At 45.9% G+C, this 25011-nt stretch overlaps 1 long non-coding RNA gene across 1 annotated transcript; it reads left to right on the top strand.

Moving 5' to 3' along the window:
• Positions 1-1880: 1880 nt before the first annotated feature.
• Positions 1881-24867, top strand: LOC124448902. The gene is made up of 3 exons (XR_006949321.1): positions 1881-1891; positions 19146-19149; positions 24733-24867. It is a non-coding gene; the product is annotated as an uncharacterized LOC124448902 (long non-coding RNA).
• The last annotated feature ends 144 nt before the right edge of the window (positions 24868-25011 follow it).

Here is a 25011-nt window from a genome sequence, read left to right as displayed (position 1 = left end):
CAAAGTAAACGCCAGAAATTGTTCAAAAAAATCGTCTAAACGATGTAAAATATAGCCCAGTGCTAGTATAGAAGGGTAGCAATGTTCCAAGATAAAATGTTCGGCGTACGTAAGACTGCATAATGCAAATTATAGCGTAATTATAGCAGCGCGATATTCAGAGATAGCGAAGGTTTAACCACGTGGTGAGGTGTGTTAAACACAAAACTCTACCAGAAAAAGAGATAAAAATCGTTCAAAGAATGTTCCTTCGTTCGTAGATTGCCCACGGTCGGTGTAGGATGATAAGGCGATGCAGCTGTTCTTAAAAGAACAAGTAAATGACGCGCGAATGCGACCAAAATACGGTGCTATGCTTCGTTAGCACGAGGAAGTTTATACGGCCTCGCTGCTGGTATAAAATTTGACACGAACTACAAGGACGGGGCTGAGATCCCTCTCAGAAAAGAATATAAATGAGCAGGAGAATATCCTAGCTTTAAATCTAATAGTGAATAGCCAACACAAGTGAAAAAGCCGTGTGCGGGCGTATATCGATCGGTAGTAAAACAAGCGCAAATAACGTTGAGTTTCGCAGTCCGATAGAGAGAATAGTCTTATAAAAACTCACGAACAGGTCGAATATAACGTTTCGTAGAGTAAAGAAAGCCGAGCGACTTAACGTAGCCAAGGATTGAGACAGATTGACGTGTAGATCAACAGCGTTCCCGAAACAACAGCAAACGGCGAAGGTCCGTCTTCGTCTTGAGGTACAAGGGTCGTCCAAAATCGAGTCCAATAACAGTCCAAACCAAGAGATACAGAAGATCCAATCCAAATGTTCCACTAGGAGATCAGTAGAAGAGAGTTAGATTACTAAATTCAAATCACTGACCTTAACGAGCGTAGTCCAATGAGCGTAATCCAATTAGCGATCGAATTACCAAAGTACCAATTACCAAAGTGATCAAGTATAGGGCTGCCAATTTAGCTGATAAGAACAGATCATTAATATTTATTCAGAAAAAGCAGGTAACTTTTTACACAGTCGCAGTTGTTACTATTTAAGCTAGTTATATACAGAACTTTTATTATTTACATATAGCAAGTTGAAGAAAATGATATATTATGTGAAAGATGAGAAAAAGAAATAAGGTAAGTAATGAAATAAGAAATAAGGTAAGAAATAAGGTAAGGTAAGAAATAAGGTAAGATAACGTAGGTATAGGGGGTTAGTGGGGTAGGTATTAGTCTAGAGTGAGTAAGGGGGGGAGTAATTAATAGAATGTGTCTTTTACGCACTGAAGATGGGGATCGGGTTGGGAGTTGATTAACTATTTACATTTGACTATGTTAATTTTTTAGAGATTTGTTCTCTGTAGATGTTCTTAAATTGTATAGATATATATATTAGACAGTGTATAGGTAACGCCTCAAAGGGGAGGCGAATTTCCGATATGTTTATAATAGATGTCTGCAGATCCTTGTATTACCTCAGTACAGCAGAGCTTTCTGAAGAGAGATTTGTACGTTTTCGACATTCGGAGTGCTTTCATTACTTTTTCATTACTAGGGTGCCAAGTGCCGAGAGCACCAATCACGAAGGCAAAGAGATCGCATTGGATTTCTTTTTGTTGGTAATAATGTGCAACGTTTTGATATTTTTCAAGTTTACCTTGTTCTGCGATTAAGAGAGCGTCTTCATCGTTTTCAAAGGGGCATGTAACGTCTATAATCGTGACTTTGTTTTCTTCTGTTATTATTATATCAGGGCGACACTGGCTGTCAAAACCCGGGATGGTTTTGTCTATTTGGACTTCACCGTACCGTACAGAGTTGGCCAGACGTTCGACTAATCTATCATGTCTTTTCCTGATGTCGACCATGTTGTTTTTGCAGTGGCAGAGGACATGTGGCAAGGTTTCCGGGTGGTCTTTACACACGCGGCAGGAAGGACAACAGTCGGACCAACGGGCTTTATTCTGATTGGTTGGGACGACGTTGAGTCTTGCACGGTGTATAAACCTCCAGTTGCGGAAACGCATGTTTAATCCGGTGAAGTGCCAAGAAGAGTTATTCGCGTGTGGGTCTTGTGCCATCGTTCTGGCGACTTTACCTTGGTCAGGTAGAGCTGTCACTTCTGCCGCTTCATTATCTTGGAAGGCTCTATGAAGGAATGATGATGCCGATTTAGCTGGACACGGACCTTTACCGTTGATGGAGATTGTGGGCGGGCCTGCAGGTGGTACTTTAAAGGTCACATTGAGACATCTGCATGCCGCTCGTGTTCTTGTCCATAGCGAGTGCGTTCGGTATCGTATACGGTCGGGATGGAAGTTTCCTTTGGTTGAGCCTGAGAGGAAGTCTTGTGTAAGTGACGGCGATGGATTTGTCTGAGAGGCGAAAGCAACAGCACGAGTGAGTTCACCTCGAGCTACTCCAGATACAAATTTAACATCAGAGGATAGCATTTTCATTGCTTGTACAACTGTCTGGATGTCGGCTTCAATTCTTGGGTCTTGAAAACCAAATCCTCCTACTGACTTTGATGCAAATATTATGCGAAGTTGCCCGTTGTGGCAGATGTTTCTCGTGGTCTCAATCAGTTTTCTACGGTATGATGATAGCGATGATTTATTAGGTTCGCCTGCGCGTAGGGCAAAAGTAAGAGCTGGTTGAATGAACGTTCGGATCGTGTCTAATTTCTGCCATGGTGTTAATAGCGAGTTTTCAATCCGTTCTAGGTCAATGCATAGTTGGTCAACGATTTTTTCTATGGAATGTATGTCACGAAGCATACCGATGGGGACCCCGAGATAGCGATAGTGTTCGTGTTCAGTTAAAGCTGGCATGGTTTTCCCTTGTATTGTGTATTGAGTTGATTGGATATTGTTTTCACCTCTCCTACCATATGTTAAGCTTATGGACGCACATTTGTCGGGTCGGAATGTTAGACCTAGGGTATCAGCTGTTGTTCCTGCCGCATTTAGGAGGTTCTGCAGTTTGTTTTCTGTTTTAGCGATTAAAACTAGATCATCAGCATATGCTAATACAGAAATGTCATTGTCATAATGTTTGACTTGTCCAATGGAAGCACCAGTAGATGTGATTGCGGAGGATGACATCAATGCATAAATTAAATATGATTGGTGAGAGGGGCAGCCTTGTTTTACACCTGAGAGAATCGGATTTCTGAAGTAAGACCGTTTGGTGTCTGGATTTGTGTGGACGCGTTGGTATATACGTTCTCGTGGTCTCAATCAGTTTTCTACGGTATGATGATAGCGATGATTTATTAGGTTCGCCTGCGCGTAGGGCAAAAGCAAGAGCTGGTTGAATGAACGTTCGTATCGTGTCTAATTTCTGCCATGGTGTTAATAGCGAGTTTTCAATCCGTTCTAGGTCAATGCATAGTTGGTCAACGATTTTTTCTATGGAATGTATGTCACGAAGCATACCGATGGGGACCCCGAGATAGCGATAGTGTTCGTGTTCAGTTAAAGCTGGCATGGTTTTCCCTTGTATTGTGTATTGAGTTGATTGGATATTGTTTTCACCTCTCCTACCATATGTTAAGCTTATGGACGCACATTTGTCGGGTCGGAATGTTAGACCTAGGGTATCAGCTGTTGTTCCTGCCGCATTTAGGAGGTTCTGCAGTTTGTTTTCTGTTTTAGCGATTAAAACTAGATCATCAGCATATGCTAATACAGAAATGTCATTGTCATAATGTTTGACTTGTCCAATGGAAGCACCAGTAGATGCGATTGCGCGGAGGATGACATCAATGCATAAATTAAATATGATTGGTGAGAGGGGGCAGCCTTGTTTTACACCTGAGAGAATCGGGATTTCTGAAGTAAGACCGTTTGGTGTCTGGATTTGTGTGGAGGCGTTGGTATATACGTTTTTGATTAGGTTTACGATCGATGTAAGGATACCAAGGTGTGTAAGCGTTGTTATTGCCGAGTGAGGGACACTGCCGAAAGCATTTTTCAGGTCTAGCCATGAGACAAATAAGTTCTTTTGATGACGTTTAGCATCTAGCATTAAAGATTGTAGGATGAAGGTATGCTCGTAACAACCTTCACACGGGCGGGCGCTTTTCTGTGAATGAGATAGTAAGTTATGATCGATAGCAAAAGAGACTAAACGGTTGGCGATGACACTCGTGAAGAGTTTGTAATTGCAGCTCATCATGGCTATCGGGCGGAAGTTTGCAATGTTACTTGCATCACCTTTTTTGTGTATAAGGATTGTGGTGGAGGTTTTCCATGCAGTAGGTACGTCGTCCGCGTCCTTGCAACGATTGAATATTTGTGATAGAATTTTGCCCTTTGGGTCAACAAGTTTAAGGTGTCTATACTCGATACGGTCTGTCCCTGGTGATGAATTCGAGAGGGAGTGTAGTTTCTTCGATATTTCTTCCGCCGTGATTTGATCATCCAAAGCGTTTTCAGTGGGGCCTGAAGGGACAAGTTCATTTAGTTTTTGTTGTAGATTATTTGTGTCGATGTGTTTCTCTGCAAATGTGCTTCTGAAGAATGAGTCGGCGGCATCGGTGCTTCCAGAATATGATGGTTTATTGTCTGCTATCACTTTCCTCGCCGCTCTTTTCTTTGAGATTCTAAAGAGAGTTTGCAGTCTTCGGGCCTCCCTAGGGTTGTATTGCAGTTGTTGACGGTTAGTGTTTTTCGGGCGTGAAAAAGGTCTAGACAGGTCGCGGGTCTTGGGGATGCAGTTGTTCATGTTGTTGTTGTGTTTGCAATATTCCCATATATCTTTCGCAAATTCATCGCATTGCTTGTTGAATTGTAACCTGTTTGAGTCTGTATAGAATGTGTCTGACCATTTCCTTTTTAAAAGTGATAGGGTGTCTTCAGATTGCTGTTGTAATGTGGATGGGTGTGGGGGCTGTGAGGTGTTGTTGTGCATGGTGTTATTCATTTGAGCTATTGTTGGACTTGTGTGATGGTGTTGAGGTTGTTGGTGGTATGTGTTTGATGCTGTCTCCCTTGAGGATGTGGAGCTGTCTTCTACTTCTGGATACTCGTCATCGTCGTCCCAATCAAGAGGTAAATCGATGAGGGTTGGCAGTGGTTGGTTATTAGTTGTTGGATGGTTATCATTCGTGGACATGTCATTGTTGGCATTGGGGTCTTGGGTATCTGGTGTGAGGTGAAGGCTGTTTGTGTAATGAGATGGAGTTATGGGTGGTGTTGGTGTAGGTAGTGATTGTATGATGGGTTGTGATGTCCATTGAAATTTGTTTGGGGTTTGGTGTTCTTGTTGTGATGATGTTGTTTTCTGTTGTGGTGAAGGACATTCGTTGGTAGTATTATTGATTGTGGGGCATGGTGTTCTCGTGTGTGGGCTAAGTGAGGGTTGGTTGATTCTTTGTGAATGTCTAGAGGAGCGAGTAGTTCTTTTTTTGCTTCGTGATTGTCTTGTTGATTGAGTGTTGTGAAGTGTTTGTGTTTGTGGGGTGTTGTGTTCAGCATCATTATGGGTGGATGTGCAGTGTTGGGAGTCGTGGTATTCTACATATGAAATGATTGGTTCTTCAGGTGGTGGGTTAAGTGAGAATGATGAAGGAAGTTTATGTGTCCTTTTAAGATGTACTCCTACACCTTTTGTTGAGTTGAATGTGGTGTTGCAAATGGTACATATGCACGAGATTTGTAGTGGTATGTTGGGATGTGCCGATGAACAATGTCTTCTAAAGTTAGCCAGTGAGCCTATGATGGTGCCACAAATACAGCAATAGAATGATATTCCCTTGGGATATTCTGCAGTCACGTTAATTGATTTAATGTTTTCATCGTTTGGCCGTGGGTGTTTTTTGACGACATGAAGGCTAAGTCTACTCTGTGCGTGCGTTTCATAGTTACATTCTTTGCATCTAAAAGTTTGTATGTTGCTCTTTTGGTGTGTTGACTCGCTCATCTTTAGTTATTAACGAGGGTGTTCAGAGAGTTTACATGAGGGCGATATAGCATGTCAAATAATGTATCGAAGAAAGGCGCGGTGTATAGGTAAACAATTTCTACAACGATTTTAAAGCAAGGAGCGTGTTAGGGTTTTCCCCTAAGTCGTTTTCCCCTAAGTCGTAACAATCTATGATTTGATTGGTCGTTGCTAGGATGGGGAAAAAATTATGGCCAACGGTCGCTAGGAGCTTTAAGAGATGAAAATAGTCGTTTCAATAAAAAATATTACGAATATGAAGCCACAATATTGATTTAGTTGGTAGTATCTTGATTGTATTAAAGTTTCGTGGAGTATTTCCAAGGAGAAAGCCGTCTTTTCCGTTTAGTTTTGAAAGCGCGAGCGACAACAAAGTAAGTACGGACTGTACGCTATAACTAGAAATGTTTAATAACTCACGAACGGTTAGGCAATTCGACTTGATTCTTTCCAGAAATGTAGAGAATTGATGTCCAAATATTATTATGTAGATATCTTTTGGTTGGAGACTTTGGATCAGCAGTAATTATCGTATGCAGATCTACGATGTTTTGAATATATTAACTTCGTGGCGTCTTTACGGTGTACTCTGCGAAATCTTTAAATGGTTTTTTATTTTTCCGTCCAAGGCAATTATAAACCAGCCAGGAAGGTAGATCTTGATCTTAGCTTTATTTCTATATGAAATTCACTTTGACAATGTATAGTTAAATCTAACTTAATACTAAATTTATCGGAGCATGTTATATCACGAACCGGAGCTACTTAGTACAACACTTGATCTTGTTTTGGGTGGGGACCGGGTAGGTTACGGAGTCGGGGTGTGCAATGACGACGAACCCTTACGTGCAAGACCTGTACACTCAGGGAGGCCGCTACAAGCGACGAAGATCGACTGAGGTTGTGAACCTCTCCCCCGCAGACAAAACCAACAGAGAAACGAAAAAGGAGAGATCTAGGATCTCTCGACGATACGAAGCTCCGGCATAAATGCCAGAACTTTGACAAAACGAACGAAAAAGGACGAGACGAGATATTGAAAAGGACAGCAAGCTGCCTTTTCGCAATCTATGCAACGTACGACGAACGGGCTATCCGGCAGTTTAACCAATGAAGGCGACCCCCATCAGCGCCGTCCAATAAGTGACCAACAATTAAGACATAAAATCCTTAGAAAAGGATACGATATTGTCATCGGCAATGGTACCAATCAAGCCATTAAGCAACCATCCGTCCTCGAACTTCGTCCGCAGACAATGGCGATGTTCTAATTTCACCGCGAAACGGAAGGTTGACTTCGCCTTCTGCAACACCGAGGAGGCATCGGGAGAGAGACGGTCAAACCTGCATCGATTGCGGTGAAGCCACAGATGATGGCGGAAAATACCCAAGAGGGCATTCACGGCAGCGGGGGTCTTCTTCGCTTCCGGGAATCCGAAGAGGATGGTGGAAATTGCTAGGGGAGTTGGTATGTCCAAAGACGTCAGGAAAGGGGTAAGCCAGTCCCAAACGGTCTTAGCAACATGACAATGATAAAAAAGGTGGATGGCAGTTTCCTGCTCTCCACAGAAACAGTTCGCATCTACTCTCACGCCAAAACGCAAGAGGCAGTCTGCGGTGGCCAGACGGCCATGAAAGTTACAATAGTTCGTATCTGCGATAGAGCGAATGAATTGCCAAAGTGTCAAAGAGCGCCATATGGATGGCCAGTGTACAGTAATCTGCATTTCACTGAATTTTGCTATAGCCTTGTGGGGTGACAAGGAACGTTCCAGTAGCACAGTGTAAGTACGGCGGGCAGTGAGCTCCGTAAGCGGAATGGGTGCGTTGTTATGGTTTCCAAACGACCACGAATCATCCTCACGGCGTCCCCTCAGTTGTAGCCAGGTGTGCACAACCGATTGGTAGAATTTGGGTAACCTTTTAATTCGATAAGCGGGAATGGTTTCCCGAGAGAAAAAGGCGGCCAAATCTTGTAAAAAGACTTGACGAACATGGTAGGCAAAAAGTGAGGGCCAAGGAACAGTGTATTGCGAAAGCAATAAACGTCGAATCCAAATCGCTCGCAGAGATAAAATTTTATTATAAATATGCACGACCCCCAAACCCCCCTGAAGACGAGGAGCAACGGCAGAGCTGCGCGCAATCGGTTCTTTACTTTTATTCCATATGAAAGGGAATAACAGTTTATTGACAGCGTGTACGACTGTCTTGGGCATGTCGAATATTGTAGCCTGATACCAAAATAGGCTCAGACCAACAGAGTTAGCAAGCAGAGTTCTCCCCTGCAAAGACAAGGTTCTCGATGACCAAGATGATAATTTTGTTTTAAATTTATTCATCAGGATATCCCAATCGGGCAAGACATTATTACCCACACGGCAACCCAGGATAATTAAGTGTTCGGCGGTCCATTTCAAAGGAACTGGCAAGTCTGTCCTCGTCTTCCAAGAACCAAACAGCAGACCTTCTGTTTTGTCGAGGTTAAGTTTTGCGCCCGTAGCATTGGCATACCAGTCAAAAAGGGAAAGCAAGGCAAGCAGACTGGCATCGTCCATGACGAAGCAAGTAGTATCGTCGGCGTATTGTAATATTTTTACAGTTTCACCATTGGGTAATGGGAAGCCAGCTATGTCGGGTGACTCCTGAATTGCACGATATATCGGTTCGGCAGCCAGTATATACAGCAGCGGTGAAAGGGGACAACCCTGCCGCACTCCCCGGGAAACAGAAAAAGGACCCCCGAGAGCACCGTTAATTAATATACGCGAATATAAAGTTGTATACAGTAAACGAACCCACTTTCGGAAAGAAGGTCCGAAATTCATTGTAATTAAGACCTTTTGTAAAAAGTCCCAATCCACTCGATCAAACGCCTTTTCTTGGTCAAGTGATATCAGAGTTCCCCCAAGATTCGATGAGTTTGCATGATCCAAGCAATCTTGCACCAAACGCACGATTTCGCCGGAAAAACGCCCCGGAATACCACATGTCTGGCACGGAGAAACTACACTAGGGAGGACCTTGGCCAAGCGGCCAGTGAGAACTTTCGAAAGTATTTTATAATCCGAACAGAGTAGAGTGATCGGACGCCAGTTCTTAAGTTGCAATTTGTCGCCTTTTTTATAGAGTAGGGTTATGATACTTGTTCTTTGCGATAAAGATAGCTTCCCGTTACTAAACGAGGCATTAAGCACCGGTACTAAGTCCGGGCCTAAAATATTCCAAAAAGTACGATAAAACTCATAGGTGAGGCCATCCACTCCTGGAGATTTATTAGTGGAAAAAGAATTTAGGGCAGCAGTACACTCCTCCAAGGTAACAGCTCCCTCACAAAGGGCTGCTTCCGTAGGGGACAGTTTGTGTGTGATCCTGTCCAAGAAAAAGGTTTGTTCTGCGGCGTCCAAGTATGCTGCAGAAAAAAGGGCAGTATAAAAAAGCATCCATACGTTCAATATGGCACGTAAGGTTCTCACAGTACGTCTAGAGACATCGTTAATGGCGTGCATTAAATTGCGTACAGCACGGGTTTTTTCGCGCTGAAAAAAATATTTGGAGGAAATCTCCCCCTCCTCAGCCCAACGTTCTCGGCACCCAAACGCGCACCAGCTGCCTTGTGCCGATAATGATCGTACAGTTCGTCCTCTACTTCTTTAATTTCATCTGTCACATCCTCACCTACGTCCCATCGGGATGAGAGGAAATGAAGATGACTGCTGAGGTTGGTGTGAGTTTCTTTCTGCTTCGCCGCTATGTCAGTAGCAAAGTCCACGGTCAGTTGGCAGATAAGGGTCTTGCCAACGTCCCACCACACAGGTAGTGAAGGGTAATGGATTTGTTCGTGTCTCCATTCCAACCAAAAATCTTTTATTAATTTAATATACGATGGATTATTTAATAAGGTTTTATTAAATTTCCAGCAGCCCCTCCCACGCTCCGGCGCCTCCGGAAGGGAAAAAGAAAGAAAAACGTACGAGTGATCACTGTGAAAGTAAGGCAAGATAGAGACTTCCTTAACGCACGGTATAAAAGACGATGACACCCAGAACATATCCAGTCGCGATCCAACTTGTCCCTGAGCGCGAGACCAGGTATAAGAACGTTCTTCGGGATGGCGAGATCTCCATATATCTATTAGATTAAGTTCTTGGGTAAGGTTGGCCAAGGTATGTGGCCAATTGTAAGCCCAAGGTGAGGTTGGGTTGCAGCCAGTGCGATCAATAAAGGGATTGACCACTGTATTAAAATCTCCTCCTATGATGGTGGGGAGGGAATCTCGAGCAACTCGCTTGTGAAAGTTCGTCTTCGAAATATCGGTTTTCTAGCGATATATATGAGTGGAGAATCACACACAGTGTACGTAGCAATACGAGGATCAATTGCAGGAAAAAATTACGTGGTCAAAAGCGATAAATGGTCCGAACCGAACGATGTAGGGAAATGCCGGTCGAAAGTTCAAATTCTGTATCGCTTCGTAAATGAGTCCAAATAGAATAATACCAAAGGGTCTTCCAATTCCAGTTCCGATTCCAATTCCGATATAATCCAGTGACGTAAGCAAATCCAAATTCAAATTCAACTAACCTTAATGAGCGTTATCCAATAAGCGATCCAATTAGTGATCCAATTAACTTTCCAACGAACCAATTAACGAAAATTGATCAAGTATAGCGTTGCCAATTAAGCTGATAAGAACAGAGTTCTTATCAGTTAATTTATTTAAAATTATGGGCACAGTTACAACAATCAGTATGTACAGCAATGATTTCATGCAAAAATACGATAAGAAAGAAAAAAAAAATAGGTATAGTAAATAGTAAGTGTAAGATTAGGGCTATATACAAAGGGAAAAATAGAAGGTGATGTGTGTGGTGATGGTGGTAGAGAGGGTGAATTGGGATGATGCGAAAAAGAAGAGGGACCCCCGATATAAATGAACCCAAATATGTACAACAAAAGACCACTATGGTTACAAATATTTACAACTATGTATATTGTTCATAGTCTGTGTGACAATGTTCAGTTGGATGGTTGCAGCTCATCCATAGTTGGGGCTGCATCGTCACAGCCTAGGTGCTGTCGATAGATGTTTGTAGATCCACGGATGGCGTCGGTGCAGCAAAGTTTCCTAAATAGATTTTTGTACCGGCGTGTCATCCCCATTCTGACGCAGAGATATTCATTTGGGCGGTACCAGGAACCGAGAGCACCAACAACAAAGGGGATCACTTGGCATTGCCTGCCCGATTCGATGAAATGGCGCTTGAGGGGCTCATATTTGGTGATTTTGTGTTGAGCGGCCTCGGCCAGCGCGTTTTCATCGTTGTCGAACGGACAGGCGACGTCAATGATAAGGACTTCGTTATCCTCTTCAAGAATGATGTCCGGGCGAAGTCGGAGTCCTGAACCTTGTACGGCGCGGTCTGTGGTGATTTCACCAAGTCTCGTGGCGTTTAGTAGTCGAGTGACGATGAGATTGTGGCGGTCTCGGATTTGCACCATCGACGGGCGGCAGTGGCAGATGACGTGAGGGAGTGTCTCGGGTTGGAGGCAGTTGCAGCATGTGGGTAGAGTGTGTGAGAATCTGCTCTTGTGGGCGTTGAGGGGCAGGACGTTGAGTCTGGCACAATGAATGAACCTCCAGTCTTTGAATCGGATATTGAGGCCATTCATGTGCCAGGGATTCTCGGGTGGTGAGCAGCAGTCTCTGGGTGATAGGGTTGATGGTGGGTTGAGGTGGAGTGAAAGGCGATTGTTGCTTGTGGGAGTGTCGGTGAGCTTGCATGTGTTGGTGGGATTCACTGGGGTCAATGTAAGTGTTGCAAAGACCGCAGAGGTGGGAGACTACTAACTCATGTTGAGGGTGGTTCTTCGAAAAATGTGTTGCCAGGTTACGTATGCCAGCAACTTGTCTGCTGACATACGTACAACCTCGGTATGGGCAGCGGATGTCTTGAGGGTTGATGTCAACTCGGAACGTGGCTTTGCAGTGCTGGGCCGGGACGTCGTCATACTTGGGGGTCCCGTGGTGAACGGTACGCCAATGTTCTGCCAGCGGCCCACGGGTCTTGAACCATTTCATGCAGTATACACACGTGGGCATGTTGGGGCCCACGCAGGAGAATAAATGGACGACAAAACACAGAGATTTTTATTATTACCGCTAAAAATGCGCGTACGCGATCGTGAGATGAATAGTGGGGAGGTTCTGACTGAATATAAGGCAACACGTGTCAAAATAGCGGAGAAAATTGTTAGGAGTGCAAGCAAAATGTTTCGACGTAATCGGCTGCACGAATAATAATAGTTTAATGTTTTTTTAAATTAACGCACGTGGAGAATTTGGCGCGTAGATAAAATTGGCGCGCAGGCAAAAATGGCGCGTAGATAGAATTGGCGCGTAGATAAAATTGGCGCGTAGATACAATTGGCGCGCAGACAAAATTGGCGCGTCGACAAATTTGGCGCGTAGACAAAGTTGGCGCGCAGACGAAATTGGCACGTGGCAAGATGTCCACGCACGTGGGATATTTGTGCGTAATTAGACCTTTCGCGGTGAAGTTAACAATAGTGCGTAGATTTTCGGCCACGTGGCGAGGTGTGACAAACGCTAAGTCGGCCAGAAAAACCGTTCAAAAATCGTTCCAGTTGGTCCGAGAGATGCCAAAGAGAAATGTGTTAAACAAAGCCCTTTTTGTAGGGAATACAACGCGTTTTTACCCACCAACTCTTTTAAGTTTGAGAGAGCTAGTGAAATTAATACGTTCGCAAGCTTCAAGGTGACGCGGAAGTTTTAAGTTGCTATAGAAAACCCACGGTGAAAACGTTAGAAATTGTCCGAACAATATCGATAATGAGCCAGGAAGGTAAAAAAATGTTCCAGAAGTGATGAGTTTATCGTAGATAGACCAACGTGGTAATAGTAGTAACGCAGACAAAGTAGCGAGGTATTAAGTTATAGCGTAGACTTTTGGCCTCGCGGCGAGTTGTGAGAACCACAATCTCAACAAGCAAAGCGTCTGAAAATTGTTCTAAACGGTCCGAGAGAGGGCAAAAAGCGTTAATAGTATTCTCTTCACCGTGCAGATGGTGTAAATTTGGCAAAAAATTGTTTCTTTGGCGTGCGGGGAAGCTTGAAATGTTTATGCCTTCGCACGCTTCGCAATGACGCGGAAGTTTAGATCGATAGAGGCTTTTCGGGGCAAGCGCCAGAAATTGTTCAGAAAAATCGAGTAATCGATGTAGAATGTAGCCAAGTGCCAGCGTAGAACGATAGAAACGTTCAAGAATAGAGAGTTCGGTGTATGTAAATCCGCGTAATGTAAATTATAGCGTAATTATAACAGCGCGTTATTCGGATATCGCGTAGGTATTGACCGCGTGGTGAGGTGTGATATACACAAAACTCTACCAGAAAAAGACGATAAAAATCGTTCAAAATATGTTCCTTCGTTCAAAGATTGTTCACGTTCGATGTAGGATGATAGGGCAGTGCAGTTGTTCTTAAAAGAACAAGTAAATAACGAGCGAATGCGACTAAAATACTGTGCTATGCTTCGTTAGCACGAGGAAGTTTATACGGCCTCGCTGTTAATATAATTTTAAAACGAGCTACAAGTACGGGGCTGAGATCCCTCTCAGAATAGAGTATAAATAAGCGGGGAGAGTATCCTAGCTTAAAATATAATAGTGAGTGGCCAAACACAATCAAAAAAGAAAGCCGTGTGCGGGTGTATATCGATCCGACAGTAGAACAAGCGCGAATAGCGTTGAGTTTCGCCGTCGGGTGAAGAAAATAGTGTTATAAAAAACTCACGAACAGGTCGAATATAACGTTTCGTAAAGTTGAAAGTGTAAAGCGACGTAGCGTAGCCGAGGATTGAAACGGATTGACGTGTAGGGCAACAGCGTTCCCGAAACAACAGCAAACGGCGAAGGTCCGTCTTCGTCTTGAGGTCCAAGGGTCGTCCAAAATTCGTGTCCAATAACAGTCCAAACCAAGAGATACAGAAGATCCAATCCAAATGTTCCACTAGGAGATCAGCAGAAGAGAGTTAGATTACTAAATTCAAATCACTGACCTTAACGAGCGTAATCCAATGAGCGTAATCCAATTAGCGTTCCAATTAGCGATCAAAGTACCAGTTCCCAAAGTGATCAAGTATAGCGTTGCCAATTAAGCTGATAAGAGCAGAGTTCTTATCAGTTAATTTATTTAAAATTATGGGCACAGTTACAACAATTAATATTTACAACAATGATTTCATGATAAAATACAAAAAGAGAAAGTATAAGTATAGTAAATGGTAAGAATAAGATTAAAGCAATATAAGAAGGGTAAAGGTAGAAGGTGATGTGGGTCGTGATGTTGGTAGAGAGGGTGAATTGGGATGATGTGAAAAAGAAGAGGGACCCCCGATATAAATGAACCCAAATATGTACAACTAGAGACCAATACGATTACAAATATTTACAATTATGTATATTGCTCGTAGGCTGTGTGATAATGTTCAGTTGGATGGTTGCAGCTCATCCATAGTTGGAGCTGCATCGTCACAGCCTAGGTGTTGTCGATAAATGTTTGTTGATCCACGGATGGCGTCGGTGCAGCACAGTTTCCTAAAAAGATTCTTGTACCGCCGCGTCATCCCCATCCTGACGCACAGATATTCGTTTGGGCGGTACCATGAACCAAGAGCACCAACGACGAAGGGGATCACTTGGCATTGCCTGCCCGATTTGATGAAGTGGCGCTTGAGGGGCTCATATTTCGTAATTTTCTGCTGAGCAGCCTCGGCCAGCGCGTTTTCATCGTTGTCAAACGGACAGGCAACGTCGATAATCAGGACTTCATTATCCTCCTCGATGACAATGTCGGGGCGAAGTCGGAGTCCCGAACCCTGTACGGCGCGGTCTGTGGTGATCTCTCCAAATCTCGTGGCGTTCAGTAGGCAAGTGACAAGGAGATTGTGGCGGTCTCGAATTTGCACCATCGACGGGCGGCAGTGGCAGATGACGTGAGGGAGTGTCTCGGGTTGGAGGCAGTGGCGGCATGTGGGTGAAGCGTGTGAGAAGCGGCTCTTGTGGGCGTTGAGGGGCAGGACGTTGAGTCTGGCACGATGAATGAACCTCCAGTCTTTAAATCGGATATTGAGGCCATTCATGTGCCAGCTCGAACCATTACCATAGACGTCCTCCACAAGGCAGCGGGCAACTTTCCCCTGGTCCGGGAGTGATGTGAGGGTGTCAGCGTGGCGTTGTTGTGATAGGCAATGGAGGAATAGGGAGATCTGCTTTGAATTGACTTTATCAGATTCGTCTGCAGAGATGGTGGGTGGGTCGTTGTCGGAGAAGTGGATGGTGACGTGTTGACGGCGGCATGCTTTACGAACGCGGGACCAGAGGGAAGAACGTGAAGAATAATGAAGTGTTTTGAGGCAGGGGTCGTCGTGCGCGGAGAGGTACTTTGTGATGAGGTCTGCGGTGGGGTTGGATTGTGTGGTTTGGCGGACGAATGATCGTAGGTCTTCCCGTGCGATGGTGCTAACATTGGCGTCGTTGAAGCCAGGATACGGACGGCCTGAACGATGGCTTGGAGGTCGCATTCCACGTCCGGATCTTGCAAGCCCAAACCGCCAGCCTTCTTCGCCGCGAAGAAATAGCTCTGCGTCCCGAGTGGGCAGATTGCAGATCTCACGCAGCACCCGGACGAGCAGCGAACGGTATTCACTCAATGATTTTTTCAGAGGATCACCCGCCCGGAGTGCATACGTGAGGCAGGGTTGCACGAACGTCCGAATAGCATCGAGTTTCTGCCAAGGTGCTAGGAGTGAGTTGTTGATGGCGTGGAGGTCATAAATGAGGCGTGGGATTATTGATGGAATGTCGTCAATGCTGTGGATCACACCTATCGGCACCCCTAAATAACGATAAGACTGTTCGTTTTCGGGAGCCGGTAGGTGATCACCGTGAAGGTGAAAGTGTGGCAATCCGTCCAGAGGCGTCGTCTACCGTCAGGTGTGAGGAAGAGGGTGGCACACTTGTCTGGTCGGAATTCGAAACCTAGCACCGAGGCAGCATCAGCAGCAGTGTCCAGGAGCAGTTGGAGGGTCTTCTGAGTTCGTGCCATGAGAACAAGATCGTCAGCATACGCAAGGCAGGAGATGGTGCGATTCTGGAACTTGCACACCCCAGCCCTTTGCGTCTGAGCCCTGTCCTTAACTGAGCGCAGGATGAGCTCCAGACAGAGGTTGAAAACAATAGGGCTGAGGGGGCACCCTTGTTTCACGCCAGCATGGACAGGGATGGATGTGGTTCTTCCACCCAGTGTGAGGATGGTGGTGGATGCACCAGCATAAGCGTTCATGATGAGTGCAACCATGTTTGGAGGAACATCGACGTGCAGAAGGGACGAGCGGATGACCTGGTGCGACACGCTACCGAAGGCGTTACAGAGATCGAGCCAGGCTATGCTCAGTTTTTGCTTTCGACGGCGAGCATCAGCCACTATCGACTTGAGCATGAATGTGTGTTCGTAACAACCTTCGGAGGGTCTGGCACTCTTCTGCTCGTCCGAGAGGATCCCCATGTCGATGCTCCACCTTGTGAGGCGTTTGGCAAGCACCCCCATGAACAGCTTATACATGGTCGACATGAGGGCGATGGGGCGGAAGTTGGTGATGTCGCTGTCATCACCCTTTTTGTATATGAGGATGGTGACAGCCTCTTTCCATGGTTGTGGCACGTTGCGTTCGTGGTGGCAACGGGTGAATATGAGGTGGAGGATGGCGGCGGTGGGATCAACTTTCTTCAGGTGGGAGTACTCACATTTCCATGCGAGTACTCGCATTTCCATGGAGCAGGCTGTCCATGCCGGGTGCAGTGTTCACCGAGGAGCTAAGTTTCGCAGCGATTTCAGCCTGGCGAAGTTCTGCGTAGAGGTCATCTGATATTGGGTCGTCTCGTGCAGTGGGGGTGAATTTGTGGAGGTGCTCTTCCAGGATGTTGGTGTTGGTGTGTTTTTCCTCGAAGGATGTGGTAAAATGTGACTCGGCATCGTCGATGGTGCCAGTGTAGATTGTGTTGTTGTTCTCCAGGATCTTACGTGCCGCTCGTTTTTTGGAGTGGTAGTAGAGACCCTGGAGACGCCGGCCGGTGGGGTCGAATGATGTGATGTGGCGACCTTGTGGTGGACGGTGTGAGGAGGTGGGTTTGGGGTCTGATGGTTTCGGTTTGTTGCGTGAGGTGGAGGATCTGTTGAGGTGGGTGGCGAGTTCTCGAGCAGCAGCGAAGTCGGTGCAGTGTTGGGTGAAGTCGGCCCAAGAGGAGTCTTGTGAGAATGTAGACCGCCATTTCTCTCTGAAGAGGAGAAGGGTGGTCTGGTCGTCGGTGGATGGAGGTTGCTCGTCATCGTTATAGAAGCCGTCGACACCATCTTCATCATCAGAGGGGCCGGGGACGGTGATGGGTGATGGAATACGATCCGCTCGCGGTGCCCAGGTTGGTGTGACGGGATGTTATCGTCGGCCAAGATGGGTGCTGGTGGGGAAGTTGATGTTGGTGGGCTGAGTGATGCGGTGGGTGGTGAGAATGAGTTGCGGGTGAATGGTGTGAAGTTCGTTGGTGGTAGTGTGGGTGGGTCTGCTTGGAAATTGGATTGGGCAGTGCAATGTCTTGCATGCAATGGTCGTGGATGTGGTCGGTGGGTTGCAATGTGGAGGGAGCTTGAGGGCTACTAGAGGTACTCCCCCTTATCTCCATGAGGCGTTCAAGAGCAGTGGCGGCACATTTGGCCCCTATAGAGGAGCTGGGTGAAGTGTCTATACTGCAGGTGGATGGTGGGTTGTTCTGCTGGCCACAACACGGGGTGTTTGTAGTTGCGTCCGCGGCAGGCTGTGGTGGAGAGTGTGAATTGTCTTCTGCAACGAGTGCACGTAGGTGGGAGATTTTGGTGTTGATGGATGCGAGGATGGATTTGCGTTGGTCGTTGGTCGGGTGGTGTGTGATGCCATGGATGAGGGAGCGAGGGGTGAAGTTGTCGGTGGGATCTTCTGGAGAAGGGTCGGGTTCATCCAGGATTTGCGGTGGTGATGGGTTGGGATCTGATGGTGGCAACTGCGAGGCGTCTTGCGTGGAGAGGCTGTGTTCTGGGGATTGGGCAGAAAACAGCAGCGGCGATGAGAGTGGTGGGGTGAATGTTGATGGGATTGAGGCACTGGAGGGGGCAGGCGTGAGAGATGGGTCAGCTTGAGATGAGGGTTGTTGGTTGGTGGAGGTGGGTGGTCTTGAGTGGGTCGGTGGTGAGGTTTGGTATGAATTGCAGGTGTCCAGCACGGTCGGACTTGTCAAGTCAGGAATGGGGCTGCCAGGTGTGAGAGAAAGACGGTAGTGGAGGAAGTGGGAGTGGTTGTTCTCAGGCTTTAGTTGGTGGCTCTGTAGGTGTGACGGGTAGTCTTCCTCACGCACGTAGCCATTGCATGACTGACAGTAGTACGTGAGGGAGAGGGGTTGATTGGGGTGTGTGGTGTGGAAGTGATTTTTGAGAGTTGTGGGGTCCGGAGCGCGAGCGACGTGAAAAGTACAGCCTTCCATGGGGCAGCAGAGGTCTTGATGGTTGGCGTCTGCGATGACTGTAGCGGAGTATGTGCTGGATGGTGAGGTTTCAACTGTTGACGAGGTTGAATTCTCGGTGGTGAGGTGGAGAGTAGCAGTCTCTGGGTGATAGGATCGATGGTGAGTTGAGGTGGAGTGAAAGGCGATTGCTGCTTGTGGGAGTGTCGATGAGCTTGCACATGTTGGTGGGATTCTGGGGTCGATGTATGTGTTACAAAGACCACAGAGGTGGGAGACTACCAGCTCGTGTTGTGGGTGGTTCTTGGAAAAGTGGGTTGCAGGTTCCGATACCAGCAACTTGTTTGCTGACATACGTACAGCCTGATATGGGCAGCGGATGTCTTGTGGATGGATGTCCACACGGTATGTGGCTTTGCAGCGCTGGGCCGGGACGTCGTCATACTTCGGGGTCCCGTGGTGAGCGGTGCCAGTGTTCAGCCAGCGCCCACGGGTCTTGAACCATTTCATGCAGTATACACACGTGGGCATGTTGGGGTATACGCGGGAGAAGAAATGGACAACAAAACACCAAAGTTTTTATTATTACCGCTAACAATGCGCGTATGCAACCGCAAAATGATAAGTAGGGGGGTTCCGAAAGAATGTATATTAAAACACGGCAAAATGGCAGAGAAGATTGTTAGGAGTGCGCGTGAGATGTATCGATGTAATCGTTTGCACGAATAATAAGTAGTTTAATGTTTTTAAATTAACGCACGTGGAGAATTTGGCGCGTAGATAGATTGGCGCGTAGATAATATTGGCACGTGGATAAAATTGGCGCGTAGATAAAATTGGCGCGCAGGCAGAATTGGCGCGCAGACAAAATTGGCGCACAGACAAAATTGGCGCGTAGACGGAATTGGCACGCGGCGAGATGTTGATGCACGTGGGATCTCTTGGTGTAATTAGACCCCTCGCAGTGCAATCGATAAAAATAGTGCGGGGTTAGTAGAGTATCGCACTGAAAACGTTCAAAATGGCCCGATAAATGTGTTAGGGCTGTTAATATAGCCTTCTCAGGAGGGAATAGTAGTAGAGGCGCGAGAAATGCCAAACTCAACAAGTTAATTCTATGGAGTGTAAGAGCACGTGTAGAATTAATGCGATCGCAAGCATCGAGATGAGGCGGAAGTTTAAGCTTCGGTAAAAAAGCCCACAATATAGCGCTAGAAAATGTTCGAATAACGTTGAGTGTGGGCCAGGAGGGTAAAAAAAAGTTCCAAAAACGATGAGATTGTCAAAGATAAACCACCTGAGTAATGGCGCAATGAAGAAATCGCGTAGTCCTTCGGCCACGTGGCGAGGTGTGAGAAACACAATCTCAGCTAGCAAATCGTCCAAAAAAAAATTGTTCCAGTCGGTCCAAAAGAGGGTAGAAAATGTTAATAGGGCCCTCTTCACCGAGAATATAGCGCGAATTTGACAATAGGTTGTTTCTCTGGCGTGCAAGAAAGCTCAAAATGAATATGCTTTCGCACGCTTCGAAATGACGCGGAAGTTTAAAGCCGTATAGAACTTTCGAAGCAAGCTTCAGATATTGTTCAAAAATTGTGTAAACGATGTACGATATAGCCCAATGCTAGCGTAGAAGGTTAACAATGTTCCAAGATAATATATTCGGCGTTGTAGATACGCGTAATGCAAATTATAGCGTAATTATAACAGCGCCTTATTAAGATATCGCGTAGGTTTGACCGCGTGGTGAGGTGTGATATACACAAAACTCTGCCAGAAAAAGACGATAAAAATCGTTCAAAATATGTTCCTTCGTTCGAAGATTGCCCACGTTCGATGTAGGATGATGAGGCGGTGCAGCTGTTCTTAAAAGAACACGTAAATGACGCGCGAATGCGAGTAAAATACAGTGCTGTGCTTCGTTAGCACGAGGAGGTTTATACGGCCTTGCTGCTGGTGAAAAATTTAATACGAACTACAAGGACGGGGCTGAGATCCCTCTCAGAATAAAGAATAAATAAGCGGGGAGAGTATCCTAGCTTTAAATATAGTAGTGAGTAGCCAAACACAATCGAAAAAGCCGTGTGCGGGCGTATATCGATCCGACAGTAGAACAAGCGCAAATAACGTTGAGTTTCGCGGTCGGATGAAAAAATAGTGTTATAATAACTCACGAACAGGTCGAATATAACGTTTCGTAAAGTTGAAAGTGTAAAGCGACGTAACGTAGCCAAGGATTGAAACGGATTGACGTTTAGATAACAGCGTTCCCGAAACAACAGCAAACGGCGAAGGTCCTTCTTCGACTTGAGGTCCAAGGGTCGTCCAAAAATCGTGTCCAATAACAGTCCAAACCAAGAGATACAGAAGATCCAATCCAAATGTTCCACTAGGAGATCAGCAGAAGAGAGTTAGATTACTAAATTCAAATCACTGACCTTAACGAGCGTAGTCCAATGAGCGTAGTCCAATTAGCGTTCCAATTAGCGATCGAATTACCAGTTCCCAAAGTGATCAAGTATAGCGTTGCCAATCAAGCTGATAAGAACAGATACTACAGTTGATCTTGTTTTGGGTGGGGACCGGGTAGGTTACGAAGTCGGGGGTGCAATGACTACGAACCCTTACGTGCAAGACCGGTACACTCAGGGAGGCCGCTACAAGCGACGAAGATCGTCAGAGGTTGTGAACCTCTCCCCCGCGGACAAAACCGACAGAGAACAAACAGGAAAGATCTAGGATCTTTCGACGATACTAAGCCCCGGCATAAATGCCAGAACTTTGACAAGACGAACGAAAAAAGACGAGACTAGATATTGAAAAAGGACAGCGAACTGCCTTTTTGCTATCTACGCAACGTACAACGGACGGGCTATCCGGCAGTACAACCAATGAAGGCGACCCCCATCAGCACCGTCCAACAAATGACCAAACATCAAGACGAAAAATCCTTCGAAAAGGATACTGTGTTGTCTTCAGTGATGGAACCAACCAAGCCACGAAGCAACCATTCGTCTTCGAACTTCGTCAACAGACAGTGGCGATGTTCAAGTTTCACCGCGAATTGGAAAGTTGACTTCGCCATCCGCAACACCGAAGAGGCATCGGGAGAGAGGCGGTCGAACCTGCATCGATTGCGGTGAAGCCACAAATGATGACGAAGGATGCCCAAAATGGCATTTACGGCCGCGGGGATCTTCTTCGCGTCCGGGAATCCAAAGAGAATGGTGGATGTGGAAAGTGGCGTTGGTATATTTAAAGACACCAGTAGAGGGGTCAACCAGGCCCAAACGGTCTTGGCGACGGCACAGGAAGAAAAAAGGTGGATTGCAGTTTCCTGCTCTCCACAAAAGCAGTTAGCGTCTACACGCATGCCAAAGCGAATCAAACGGTCCGCGGTGGCCAAGTGGCCATGAAAGTTATAATAGTTCGTATCTGCACATGATCGTACAAATCGCCATAATGATAGAGAGCGCCACACAGATGGCCAGTGGACATCGATTTGTTGCGCTGCGAATTTTTCGATGGCTTTGTGAGGAGCCAGACAACTTTCCAACAAGATGGAGTACGTGCGCTTGGCTGTTAAATCTGCCAGCGGAATAGGAGCGTCGTCAGCATGTCCCACCAACCACGAATTGTCCTCATGTCTTCCTTTTAGCTGTAGCCATGTATGGACCACAGACTGATAGAACTTCGGCAGTCGTTTTATTAGATATGCGGGTGTGGTCACTCGGGCAAAAAAGGTGTATAAGTCTTGTTTAAAAACTTGACCAAGATTGTGTGTGAACAAGACCGGCCAAGGGACAGTATAGTGAGTCAGCAGTAGGCGACGTAGCCAAATTGCACGTAAAGATAAAAGTTTCGTGCCAATATGCACGACCCCCAGTCCCCCCCGAAGACGAGGAGCAACGGCAGAGCTGCGCGCAATTGGTTCTTTATTTTTCTTCCACAAAAAAGGAAATAAAAGTTTGTTTACTGTATGCACAACTGTCTTGGGCATGTCGAGGATCGTAGCCTGATACCAAAAGAGGCTCAGACCGACAGAGTTAGCGAGCAGAGTTCTCCCCTGCAAAGACAAGGTTCTCGATGACCAAGATGACAATTTTGATTTAAATCTGTTGATCAGGATATCCCAATCGGGCAAGACACAATTACCCACCCGACAACCCAGGATAATTAAGTGTCCGGCTGTCCATTTCAGAGGAACTGGCAAGTCTGTCCTCGTCTTCCAAGAACCAAACAGCAGACCCTCTGTTTTGTCGAGGTTAAGTTTTGCGCCCGTAGCATTGGCATACCGGTCAAAAAGGGAAAGCAAGGCAAGCAGACTGGCATCGTCCATGACGAAGCAAGTAGTATCGTCGGCATATTGTAAAATTTTTACAGTTTCACCAGTGGGTAATGGGAAGCCAGCTATGTCGGGTGACTCCTGAATTGCACGAGATATCGGTTCGGCAGCCAGTATATACAGCAGCGGTGAAAGGGGACAACCCTGCCGCACTCCCCGGGAAACAGAAAAAGGACCCCCGAGAGCACCGTTAATTAATATACGCGAATATAGGGTTGTATACAGTAAACGAACCCACGTTCGGAAAGAAGGTCCGAAATTCATTTTTGTTAGGACTTCTTGTAGGAAGTCCCAGTCTACCATATCAAATGCCTTTTCTTGGTCAAGTGATATTAATGCACCACCAAGGTTTGATGAGTTCGCGTGGTCCAAACAATCTTGCACCAAACGTACGATTTCCCCAGAAAAACGACCAGGAATACCACATGTTTGGCATGGAGAAACAACACTAGAGAGGACCTTGGCCAAGCGGCTAGTAAGAATTTTAGATAGGATTTTATAATCGGAGCACAGTAAAGTTATCGGACGCCAATTCTTCGGTTCCAATTTGTCGCCCTTTTTGTAAAGCAGTGTGATAATACCAGTTCGTTGCGACAAAGATAACTTCCCGTTATGAAAGGAAGCATTGAGAACCGATACTAGGTCCGGGCCTAAAAGATTCCAAAAACTACGATAAAACTCATACGTGAGGCCATCCACCCCCGGAGATTTATTAGTGGAAAAAGAGTTTAAGGCAGCAGTACACTCCTCCAAGGTAACATCGCCTTCGCAAAGGGCTGCCTCCATAGGGGACAGTTTATTGGTGATTCTGTCCAAGAAAAAAGTTTGTTCTGCTGCATCCAGGTAAGCTGCAGAAAAAAGGGCAGTATAAAAGAGCATCCACACATGCAGTATGCCTCGCAAAGTACGTACTATACGACCGTGAACATCCTTGATTGCATGCATCATGTCCCGTACAGCGTGTGTTTTTTCACGCTGAAAAAAGTATTTCGAGGAAATCTCTCCCTCCTCGGCCCAACGTTCTCGGGCACGCAAACGCGCTCCAGCTGCCTTGCGGCGATGGTGCTCGTACAGGTCGTCCTCCACTTCTTTAATTTCATCGGTTACGTTATCACCTGCGTCACGACGTGAAGAGAGCCAATGAAGATGACTGCTAAGGGTTGTGTACTGTTCTTTCTGCTTGGCCGCTACATGAGTAGCAAAGTGCACAGTCAGTTGGCGGATTAAATTCTTGCCAACGTCCCACCACACAGGTAGTGAAGGGTAATGGATTTGTTCGCGTCTCCATTCTAGCGAAAAATCGTTTATTAATTTAATATACGCTGGATTATTTAATAAAGTTTTGTTAAATTTCCAGCAGCCCCTCCCACGCTCCGGCACGTCCGGAAGAGAAAAAGAAAGATAAACATATGAGTGATCACTATGAAAATAAGGCAAGATGGAAACTTCCTTGACGCATGGTATAAAAGTCGATGACACCCAGAACATATCCAGTCGTGATGCAACTTGTCCATGGGCGCGAGACCAGGTATATGAACGTTCGTCGGGATGGCGTGATCTCCATATATCTGTTAGATTAAGTTCGTGGGTAAGGTTGGCCAAGGTGTGTGGCCAATTGTAAGCCCAAGGTGACGTTGGGTTGCAGCCAGTACGATCAATAAGGGGATCGACCACCGTATTAAAATCTCCTCCTATGATGGTAGGGAGAGAGACATCAAGCAAAGGGAGGATGGAATTAAAGAACTCTATGCCAGGGTTTTTTTGATTAGGACCGTAGAGGTTAACAAGCTGGAAGGGTGTGGAATGAAAAGAAAAGTGGATAACTTGAAACTGACCTTGTGAGTCGGTTGAAGAAGAAAGAACGGAAAGAGAAGGGAGATAAAGAACGGCAACGCCCCGCAAACGGGTTGTGCCGGGAGAAGAAAGAACTTTGTACATAGACTTGTTGTTATCATGGCGATTTTCATCGTCGATCCATCGTTCAAACTCCGTTTGACTTGTGGCATGGGTTTTGCAGGCACACGATCATGGGCAAAAACAAGAAAGCCAGGAAAATAATACGAAATCGGAGGCCTTGGCAATTCAATGTAAAATGATGATGAATTGTGAAAGGCCGGAAAGAAAGAAAGAAAAAAAGAAAAGAAAAAAAA

This window comes from Xenia sp. Carnegie-2017, unplaced genomic scaffold (assembly GCF_021976095.1).
Source record: "Xenia sp. Carnegie-2017 unplaced genomic scaffold, XeniaSp_v1 HiC_scaffold_23, whole genome shotgun sequence".
NCBI classification, from domain to species: domain Eukaryota; kingdom Metazoa; phylum Cnidaria; class Anthozoa; order Malacalcyonacea; family Xeniidae; genus Xenia; species Xenia sp. Carnegie-2017.
Note: the sequence above shows the minus strand (reverse complement) of the source record. Positions and strands in the feature narration are given on the sequence as shown.